Source organism: Thamnophis sirtalis, unplaced genomic scaffold (genome assembly GCF_051295495.1).
Source record: "Thamnophis sirtalis isolate CommonGarterSnake01/CBP01778 unplaced genomic scaffold, rThaSir2_p1.2 scaffold_11, whole genome shotgun sequence".
Taxonomy (NCBI): domain Eukaryota; kingdom Metazoa; phylum Chordata; class Lepidosauria; order Squamata; family Natricidae; genus Thamnophis; species Thamnophis sirtalis.
The window spans coordinates 17,736,803-17,748,839 of record NW_028261391.1 but is presented as its reverse complement, the minus strand read 5'-3'; the positions used below and the strand labels follow the sequence as shown (position 1 = coordinate 17,748,839).

Here is a 12,037-nt window from a genome sequence, read left to right as displayed (position 1 = left end):
TAGAGAGTTGTCTATGTAAAAAAATCCACTAAGCTCAATGTATGAATAAACATATATAAGATTGTGCTATTAGTAATACTCGGTAGATTAATTTAACAGCAGATAGCCTATCAAAACTAGTCCCAAACTCCAAAAAGGAAGAATATGGTTAGGGTAAATACAGCGAAAAGCATAATAAAACATCAACTCCAATAAAGTGATTGTATTCACAGTTATTGAGTTGCAGAAAAATCTCCGCAAACTGTAACCTGGTGCAATCTGGTTATGGCACCTTTAGATATACATACGTGTGTGTGTGTGTGTGTGTGTGTGTGTGTGTGTGTGTGTGTGTGTGTGTATATATACGTATATGTCTTGACCAAGACATACAGTAGTTGCAGAACAGGATTTTATTTTTATCCATGATTGCAGGTTGCATAAATGGCTCTATTATTTGACCCATTAATCTAAATATGCAATGAAGCTGTTTTTTACCCATGATGCATAGTTCTATTATTTGCCCCATTCATTTGCATATACAATGAATCTGATTTTTACCCATGAAAATAGGAATCTGCCTGTCATCCTCCCACCAGTACATATAATTATTATACCACTGCTTCAGTTATCCAATATAAACACTATCTTACATGATCAAGAAATATATATTAATGTACATTGTAACGTTAGAAGATTTGCTGTGCTCATGTACCAAAACTAATTTTTAGAACACCAGGAAATATGAATGGTTAATAACCCTGAAACTTGGACTTGACTTCAAAATCAGTTTTAAACAATGCCAGCAAGATTTTCACATGATATTGTAACATTGAATTATATTGTTCAGGGTGCTAGTGATTCCACTTCTCTCCTCTTGGCTTCTGTCCTTCCCCCAATACTTAGCTAACCCTCTGTCATTACTCAGATTGCTCAGTCTGAATTGGACCTGTTCTTCATTCATATTTTATTTTTTTCCCTATGTATCCCAAATCTGGCACAGTGTCCTTCTGGTGCATGGAGGGCAGCAATGTGACCAAACGCAAACAAAGACAACATTTAGAAAGGGCCTTTCATTTCATCTAGCATTAAACCAAATATAATGCAGATCAGTGAACAATTTTCTGGAATAAAGGAACGGGATCTTTGTCCTGTGAGTTGTTACTCTCCAGAGACTACTGATGAATAGCCATAGCATTAGCACTTAAGACTTATATACCATTTCCACATTGCTTTATAGCATTTTCTGGGCAGTTTCCAATCTCAGCATATTTCCTCCAGTAACCCGGGTCTACATTTTACTGATCTCAAAAGGATGGAAGGCTGAGTCAACCTTGAGCCCTATTAGGACTGAACTCCTGGCTGCGGGCAGAATTTGCCTGCAATTCTGCATTCTAACCACTGCACAACCACAGGGCTCAAGCTGGAAAGCAAGGGAATTCAGGTTGCAATGTTATGCCTACTTACACAGGAGTAAGCCTCACGCGACTCAATGAACGGCACTTCTTAGGATTGTACTGTCACCATCTCGGCCTCAGAAGCTGGGAGAATTTTTTTCCTTTGATATTAAAATCCAACAACTTCCAGCAAAGAAGAACTGGGCAGAGCAAATTTTTAGCAAACTGCCTACATTAGAGGCTCTTGCCCTTCACACATCAAAGCCACATAACAATGCACATTGTGCATTCCAAGACGCTCTTAACAATTATTTTTGTGGTTTCAGTCAGACTGACATAATTTACAATGGCTCTATTTTAAGCCGTTAAAGGAAACTGAATTGAATGTATCTCATCCTGAACTCTTGGTTCCCATGAACTATAATCACGTCCTCTCACTTCCACTCACCACCGATGCAGATATTAACCTTCCTGCTCTTATAATGCTTACCCTTGAGAACCTGCCTGCTTGTTGTCTGTCTTAAATGTTTATCCGTAGAGCTATCTGTTCCCATCATAACAAGAAAGATATCTATTGTTTGAGAAACTCCCGATTCCACCTGTCTGGCTCAGATGGGCTGCCTTGGCAATCCACATCAGGCAACAACCACAGCAACAATTGCAAATTGGCTGCAGGCCAACAAAAATGTACAATTCAGGAAAAATGCTATTCCGATTTGTCAGGCCAGTGTTCCTGTATTATATCTTTCATTCATGAGGAATGCTCTAATTAAAGAGTGCTTTCTTAAATCTTATTTGCATGAAGACTGTGAAACAAGGAGAGATGTTTCTTTTACTCTGGAAAAAAAAAAACATCATCATGGCAAAAGTTCTGGAATTTATCTTAAATTAAATTTGTTGGACCAGTGAGTTTACATTGATTGCTTTGGAAACCTAGTGCCCAGCATACTTTACACAAATGGCCTTCCATTAGGAATAGTAACCTGAACTGTCAATTCAAGATTGCAATTGCTTTTTATGGCACTAATTCAGGCATATAAATAAACACATTTGTCTACAGGCACTTACACTACTGAAATTAGGTAGATCTCAGCCAGGGTTATTTGTGCACTGGATTCCCACTATATTCTGATTTCCTTACTTATTACCCTTCTAATTCAAAGAGCCAGTGTTAATTTACATACAAAAAATCATTAAGAGCATGTAAATATGTAATTGCCTTTAAACACAACAATGGGGGATAAGCCTAGAACTAACTGTAGCAATGTAACTTGTTCCAGTAAATAGTCCTAACAACTTCCACAGGAAGAGAAAATCAATTAGTAACACAAGTATTGCTACATTTATGGCCTTAAAGTCTGTTGCCCAATTAGCAGCTCACTGATGTGAGAGGAAAAGAATGGGCCTTTTAGAGCTTCCATGAGTAATCTCCAATTGTTCCATATAAACAATGAAGGAAGCTTCTGATAATTTGTTTTTCTACTAGTGAAAGGAAAAGGATGGGAGAATTAGTATGCAATGCTACTTTGGTTGCCTATCATTCATGTTATTGTCACCTTGCATTTGAACTACTGCAATGTGCTCTACATGGGGCTACCCTTGAAGACTATTCAGAAGCTGTAGATGAAATCCAGAATCCAGCAACACAGGCAGGTATGGGCATGCCTTGGTGGACTCATATAATAGCTCTGCACTGGTTAGCAGTAGTGCTTACTATCTCCTAAAAGCCCTTCATGGCGTAGGGCCATGTTATTTGTCTCTATCTACATAAAAATGGCTCTCTGTGTGTGTATGTTCCAGCATAACTGTGGAACGTCTCAAGCAATTTCAACAAACTTGGTACACAGAGGACTTACTCTCTGGAAACAAATACTGTGGGGAGGTAAGACACCCATAACACCCTTCGGTGTGTGTGTTCTGTTAAGATACAGCCTGTATCTGTTAAAATGGCTTCTACTGTACCGTGCAGTGGAGTTGCCCTTAAGGGGACTCGCTGTGAGAAAATCCAACATTAGAAATTATATTTGATCTGAACATTTTCTCCCTATAAATAAATGCCCGGGCAATGCTGAGTTATTGGCTAGTAGTGATATAAAATCTCATACTGTTGGTCTATTAGTTAAATAATGCCATCTGAGGGTATCCAGAAAATGTGGGGGTTTTGGTCATAATAATTGACTTCTGGAATGAATTCCCAACCCCCAAAGGTTCATATGATATGAGCCCAATTTGGATATTATTTAGATGAGTCATGAAGACCCAGCTCTTTTCTGAAGCCTTTGATTGTAGTGGATATCAAGTTCCTTCTGGGTTGTCTGACCTGTGAGTTGATGATTGTTTTCTCCAGCTGTATTTTGCATTAGGCCATTTTTCATTTTAAATTTTGCACATTGTATACCGTTCAGAGTCATAATGGAATTGAGCAACTTATAAATAAAATAATAACATGCCTGCTGTCCAACAGCACCTCATGGCTCACAAATATATGTTGCGTATCTTCGAACATTTTTTTGTATGCTACATTGGAATGGGTGGGATAGCAAAAATGAGTAGGGTGAAGAAGTAGCTATATGAGCTCATTCTTACCCTACCTGCGTGTTCTCCTAAATTTCTCCACAATGCTTGTACAGAACATTCTGGAAGTAGAAATTCATACGTCTGGAAAGTTGGTTGCTTCTTTGTTTACTTCATATTTTAGCCACTTCTTCTCTAACAATTGTCCCAATCCATACTTCACTGCCTTTACTGCCTATCATGAAATGAGAGATCCTGATATATAATTTATTTATATCAATGAAAGCAAAGAGGATAAGAAAGACCTAAAGCTCAGAACAAAGCCGAAAAATTGGTTTTAGTAAAAAGAGCTTGGGCGCCACAGATTGCCAACTTCTATAAAAGCATTAAGAATTTCTTAAATGACTCAGACCATATGTCTTAGAAGTTTACAAAGTAATGGTAATTCTTCTTTCTTTATCCTACTCTAGTAACCACACTCTTAAAAGAAAAAAATATAAAATAATATAAATCTAAACTCTCGCAAATCAAAATAAGTCTTGAACGGGGCCATGTTTCAACTGGGAGCTATATTGGATGGAAATGTCTCAAAGATTTGGGAAAAAAATAAGGGTAGAATGATAGATGTAATCAATTATCTCCTTTTCCAGTTTAGTGCATAAATTCTAGTACATAAATCCCTACTGCACTTCTATTTTTGCTCTTATAATTGTACTTTCTGACATGGCCATTCGGAGATTGTTATAAGCCATTAATATCAATGGGATGTTCTGATTTACTTCCTATTCTGAAAAAATCTGGTTCCATTTAGTTATAAAGCATTACTTTATAACTAAAGCCATGGACTAATTCCTATATTCAATCTATAATTTTATATTCTCCCCGAATAAACTTCTCTATTCTCTCTGTGTGGCTTTAGTTTTAATTTCCAAGTCAGTTTATTTATTGTTAATTTTAAAAAATTTAATTTAAATCGTCTTAGGGGCAAGAACTCAGCGCAAGGTAAAATTTGCATATTTTCTGTTTATTAAGCAAATGAACACTAAGTGTTGTATTTAAGGTGTTCCAGTGTATTCCACCATGTGGTTTCTATTTGAGTGAGCTGCAGAGTTTTTGAACATTGGCGGTGTGTAATTGTATTGGTGAACTGGTGCTGGAGAGCTTTGCTCCCAAGTCAGGCTAGGATGCAGTAATGAGAGACAGTTGCCATAAACAGACAGAATAGCAAGGCATACTGTGTGGCCTTTTTGTTAGGAATTAGATATCTCTATTTGAGGTGACCCTGTACCCCAGCCACAAATGCTCAGAAAATCCTGTCCTGACATGCAATCTTTAAATTCTTTTGTTCTGTAATTACATGGCAATTATTCATAATTGTACTGAGCAGTTTCCTTTCCCTTGTCCATCATCCCCTGCATTTGAAAAATCACAGCCACTCTTTTAGTTACATCAGTAGTGGCAAAGGACACATTATTGAAGGTTAAAAAAAGAAAAGGGGGGGGGGAGAGAAAGAAGTCTTTTCCAAGTGATTTAATTTGAAAAGCTTTTCTTTTTAAAAAAAATGCAATTGGAACTGCAGGGTATAAGTGCCCCCTATATGGCTAGAAGCTATTGTTCACCTAATTATTTTATTTTTACAAATATTAAAAAGACAACCCTGTGATCTCGGGCAAGGGAACACAAATCTTTAAGCAGCAGTCATAACTGGCTCCAGTTAATTACGTTTTTGCTAGCTTAAATAAACCCGGCAGAAATAAATAAAAAAGGAACCATTTCAGGAGCAGACCAAAAACCTCAGAGGGATTCTTTTAAGCCATTAAAAATCATGTTGATATATTATTGAGACTTAAGGCTCACACAGATTTGTTCAACTGCTCCCTTGATGAATATATGGCGTATGTTCTCGTATACTAAAGAAGTGAATTCATGAGCTTCAGGAAGCTGAATGTTGGCTCTCAAGAGTTTGAACCTCAAGTCCCCATGGGTTGATCTGAAATTGCAAGTTGGCCTCTTTCTCGTTTAAAAATCAGCTTCCTGTTTGACCCTACACCTTCACACAGACCGCTTTTGCATTTTCTGGCCCATCCGCACAGCATAGCCAGCCTCAAATTTTGTTAACTGAGCCTGGCTCCGAGGTTGAAAGATCTGGACATTAAGTAAAAACCACAACATGCTGTTCAACTTGATGATGGAACAAAGGAGCCAAGGCAGGGATTAGTAAGGATTCACATGATTGAAAAACCAACTTAAACTTCCCCATGGTGAGATACATAAAACTCTAGAAATAAGGTTGAGTCACTTTCTTCCACATTGGATAGATCTGGGAAATTTCTCTTGATATGTTACCGCAAAACATTTTGTAATTTTCTTTTTGTTACTAAAAAAACAACCTCAAATCAAACTTGTAAGCCAATCAAACTTTTGTTACTGCTTCTTTTCAAGTCTGAATATTTTACTTCATTGACATTCCAACAATATGTAATATTTGTACAGCTCTACTGGCTGGGGAATTCTGGGAATTGAAGTCCAGACATATTAAAGTCACCAAGGTTGGGGGTGGGAGGGGGGAGAACACGTCTAAAAAACTAACCTGCTAAGTCAGGGGTGTCAAACTCGATTTCTTTAATGGCTGCATCAGGGTAGAGTTCAACTTGGAGGGGGGGCGTGGCCACTGTGGGCATGGCCAATTCAACATCACTCAAACAGAGCTCGGGAGGGCCATGTGCGGCCCAAGTCCCTGTGCCTCACTTCCAGAAACTGGAAATGGTAAAATTTCAGTTTCTCTCACTTTACTTGACTCTTCCTTTCTTGAGAGCCATATTTCTAGTACTCAATATTGTTGCTATCAACTTTCATATCTCATTTTCTTCAAACACTCTATCTCTTTAGTTGTGGTTTCCCAATAGCAGGAGGTTCTTCCACATTCAAAGACTTCTATTTGATTTTATTTTTTATTTTTAGACCTCTACTCTTCACAAGGCCACAACAATACAAAAGCCACGATTTTCCAAAACAATAAAGACAAAATTCCAGCCACAAAAGAGCATTATTACTGTTAAATATTAACACCATCAAGTGTGAGAATATCACTCCCATAATACCAAAGACATACTGAACACCTGGACTTAACTTCTAAAAATATATCCTTTTGATGCAATCTATTTTCGTCGCTGTCCTTTTCTTTTAAGGCAAGATGGACAGTCTTCTGAACCCTGAAAGCTCTGCAGATCATAAAATTCTGAGCACAAAAGTTCAGAACTAAGATCCAAGCCTGAAAATAGCCATGTCTCATTTAAAAATCCTTCAAAGTCCAAACAAAACCCAGACCCATCTAATTGTGGGATCCGATCCAACCTATTTTCTGACCTTCCCCCATAACAAAAATGTTAAGTGTGGTTGCTTTACTTTTCTGATTCCTTTTTCTTTACACAATGATGCACAACTTACATTATTTAAAGCTTCCCTGAACTCAGAGGTTTTCCTCAACTATAAAATCTTTTGCTCAGTCAGAATACTGCCATCAACCTTTAGAAGTGACGTGATGTTTAGAATGATCCATTTTAAACAGAATGAGTATGTTGGTAGTATTTTAGGTAGTCCTCAAGTTACGACCTCATTCGGGACCAGAATCTCCTTTGTAAGTTAGGATGTTTGTAAAGTGAGTCATCATGTAGCTGAACCCAAGGTTACGACAATTTTTACCATGCTTGTTAAGTAAATCAAGCTTTCCTAATTGACGGTTTTTGTGGGAACCTGGCTGGGAAAGTTGCAAATCATGATTGATGGATGCTGTAATTGTTTGATAAATAGGAGCCAGTTGCCAAGCACCCAAATTGTGGTCACATGACTGCAGGTATGGTTCAAAATTCAGAAGTGTGAAGACAGGTCATAAATCACTTTTTCTGACGCCACTGTAATTTTGAATCTTTGTTCAATGATGGTCGTAAGTTGAAGACTATAAGTATGCACTATAAACTGAAAACATTCCATCTTCTCATTCTCTGTGCTTCTTCCTTGTCAGAAATGATAGCAGGAAGCAAGACTGTCTTACAGGCTTTTCCAAACTTTGTCACTTCTATATGCTTTGAGTTCCAGCTTCCAGAATATCCACCTGGGCTGGAAGCTGCTAGAATTGTAGCTAGAATTTCCACCCAACTATAGAAGATGACCAGGCTGAGCCTGAGGGTGGAGTCAAATGCATCTCAGTCTTGAGTCCCTTCATGACCACAAGAGATTTAAATACAGCCAACCTTGAATTTTGTTGACTCTTAACTAGCACTGATTTACTTTGACCATTAGGAATTCATATTCAGAGCATTAGGATACAATAAAAGTATATTTATTTGAACTGCCTGGATGCCTGATTTCCTGCACCTGACCCAACACATTTGAAGGGTTCCAGCTTCATATAAGATGAAAAGATACTTAATTTGTACTGAAGACCCACTGATGGATTTGACATTGACATTAAAAGTCATATGGTCCACTATATCATTGTGACATTGCCCATTGCAACAATCATCTTCTCCCTTCAGTCACCCAGTTGTTTCAAATTAGAGCATAAATTGCCTTACTCTTGTATCAATCAACATTATATATATCTCCATTGTGGCCAGGAAAGCCATTATATTACATGACAAAGAAGCCATTTCTACATTCTCACTGAAAACTTTTTGGCGGCCAGACCTGGCAGTCTTACTCCATTGGTTTGTCCTTCTTCAGCCTATTCATCTCTTGGTTTAGCCAGCCTTGATATCAACCTCTTCAAAGTGTAGCACCATAAAGCAAGGGTGGGGAGCCTATGGTCTTCCAAAAGAACTGAGAGACCATTCCCAGCCTACCTCACTTCGGCTGTTCTGACCTAGGCTTCCCAAGAGCATGAAGCAAACTCCTGGTCCCGACAAAAACCCCTTTTATTAATTTACTGTGAATTCTGCTCATTCACATACAACAAAGTCTTTCAAGGGAGGATTTACAGTCACAGACTTTATCTGGGGCAGCTCTCTAGCTGCCAGGCCGATCTCTGCAAAACTTGGCAAGGAATCTCGGAGAGTCAGGAGCCAATTAAGTGAACTAATTGTCTCCTACAAACTCCATTCCCCTTTCATTCCTATTTTATTTCCTCTGGGGCCATTTGTCGTCCATTTGTGGCCTTACTCCCAAGTCGACCCCTGTCCTTTAGCTGTTCCCTTCATCTGGGAACTCTGCGCATGAGCACATTGGGAACAGGCTCCACCTGTTCATCTGCCTCACTGATGTCTGACTCTGAAGGCAGCTGATAACTGGCATATGGCTCTGCCCCCCTCTCTGCCTCTAACACAGAGCCCTCATCAGAGCCTTTCCCAGACTCCAGGACCCCCAACCTCCTCACTGTCCGAATCTGCTGCCAGCTCTGCTGGCCGCTGGCAGGCCACAACATCGGCCATGCTGGCTGGAATGGTTGAGAACTGTAATTTGTCTCAGCAGCTGCCTACTTTTCTTTTACGTGTTTTCATTTAATAAAATATGCTGTGTTTTTTTTTTTAAAAAATTGACCTATGCACATTTAGAAGCAACAAATCAAAAGGGAAGCTCTAAAAATGGTAAGTATTTTATATCAGCCCCTTACTCTCAATGTGAACAGCCTGTGAAAAGCTCTCATTTGATGAAGATGCACTTTTTTTCTTTAGGAAAAGACTGCTTTGAGCTTATTGTGAAATTAGTAATAGCCTGGAGCAAATCCAGGGTTTTCAGTGGTTTGCTAAAGAGAAACTCACTTGGTGGAATCTTCTAACACTTTATTAGTCACATCTACCAGTAGCTCTCATCTTCTTCCTGGAGCTACATTAAGAACAATAAACAAACTTACAAAAGGTTCAAAGCACAATTAGACTTAGATCCAGGAAAGAGTGCCAGAGTACACAATATAAAATGAGGTTATACAAGTATTTCCAAAATTGCCCAAGAATTTCAAATACTAAGAAGCTTCTGAATATGAAGCAAACAGAGAAATGCAACAGAGTTCTATCTTCCATAAATAAGGATCGCTAAAAATACCCTGTGGTGAATTTTCACACACATCCCTTCCCCATATATAACGCAAATTGTAGCCACCGTTGGCAGCTTCTCCTCACCTTGTGTTTTCCAGATGTCAACTGGGAATTTTGCAAGTGTGTGACTAGCACAACTGGACAGCCACAAGTTGGAAAAAGCAGAGACACTTATTCCACTGTGTGAGGGGGTTGTACTCTCTGGCGTAGATTGTTTTCTTGCAGATGTTTTGATGCACTGATTGTGTTGTCTAGTTTGGTAATGTAATGTCTTCAAAAAAGAAAAGCTCAAAGTGGATTATAAAGACCCTACAGTTCTACTCTGTGCTACAAATATTCTCTTCTATTGGTATACTTAATCTAAGTAGCTGCACTGAATAGAGGCATGAAGTGAGGAGTATGCATGGACTCAATGACAAGGAGAGAGAATCTGCCATGAGAGTATTAACCTTGGGTCTATTCATTTGAAGTTCCTTCTTATGGTTTCCTTCTTTTCTTTCCTTGATACTATGTCTTACCCTTCACTACTAATGCTGCTAATATACCCACAGAAGTTACTCATCACAATCTCATTTCATAGCTGTTGAGCTTCTTAAATTTCAAAAGAAAAGGCTGAGATTGATTGTAAAAACAAAGAAACAGACTGCAATTATTCCATTAACTGGGGTAGCCCTTTGGAGCATTGTACCCTCTGTTGTGTAATCCACACCCACCCTTTTGACCTTCCATAAGGACCTGAGGACCTGTCTCTGCCAGCTGGCCTGGGACCCCAACAGGAGTGCACCGTTCTGGAGATAGTGACTAAATTAGGAAAGACACCCATCTCTCCCCATTATTTTGTGCTCCCCTACTGTCCATCGTTTAACAGTATTGATTACTCTTGTTATTTTCTGCCTTATTATTTTAATTGTGTAATAGTTTTAATGCTTGTAGGCAGCTGGGAGTTGTTTCTGGACAAGATAGACAGGACATAAATTTAAGGAATGAATAAATAAACAAACTACAATACTGCATCTCTTTGAGAGTGATAAATACTTCTGATAGCCAAGTGCAAATGAAGCCAAGAGCCAATTCACCTAATTCTTCTAGCACAAAGAAACTGATTGTTTTTTTCTGTTTTGCTTCAATGGATATTGTCAACACATACCACTCAATAGCTTTGGCATCAGTTCAATTTATAAAAAAATACAAATGCATATGTTTGTGTTCAATTCTGTGATAAAAAATGTCCAGAGAAATAAAAAATAACACTTTGCAGGAAGGCAGAAAATTAAAATGACATAGGACTAATGTGCTGATTTTATATAGATAACAGAATTGCCTTTAAGTAACTCCAGATTCTCCACAAGTAACATGTTTACCCATCACAGTGTGCTATTTGTGATTTAATCTTGGGATGTTTGAAAAAGCTGGAGAGAGTTTTAGAGAGGAATAAAGTCATCATGAATCACTGGACCAATTCCTGATTTGCTTTCCTCTCTTTTTAGTTGCTCTCATTTTGTAACTCAGTAGATTTGTTAGGGCATGAGTGGGATAGAAAAATAAATTAGGAATAAGCAAATTTCATTGGGTTGACCAGGTCACGGGGATGTCAATCAAATAAACAACCCATGAATCTTCACCTGTACAGCATGATAGTCTGTAGTTGCAGTCCAGCTACAAATGATGGATTTCAAACTGATTTACTGCATTAAAACAAATTAATGCTTATTAACTGACCCTATTTGCACACTAACAAATATACCCATTTATGACCTAGCATTATGTATGAACCTGGACAAAACCAAATTATTTTTCAAATTACCACTATCTAACTGTATGTCCATACAGCCACAAAAAATACTACATTGGGTTGAGGAGAGAATAGTGTGTGAAGGGAATGTCAAAAAGGAGTTAGGTGACCTAGAACCCAGGGAATTAAGATTAATTCAAAACAAACCCCGTTTACATAGGATTAACTTAGTTGGATGCATCATAGGACTTAAACCGAATCCAATAAGCTGTTTTGCAAACACAGTTCTCCAAGAAAGAAACTGACAGAAACAATAGCTCAAATCAAAAAGACTTTTCATTTACAGAATTCACTGCCAAAACCGGATAGCACAGAACATATTTAGCCAT

At 38.3% G+C, this 12,037-nt stretch overlaps 1 protein-coding gene across 10 annotated transcripts in view; it reads right to left on the bottom strand.

The window, feature by feature from the left end:
* Window positions 1-12,037, bottom strand: part of MECOM (MDS1 and EVI1 complex locus) — a 558,764-nt gene that overhangs the window by 33,155 nt on the left and 513,572 nt on the right. The gene's annotated exons all lie outside the window — the stretch shown is intronic.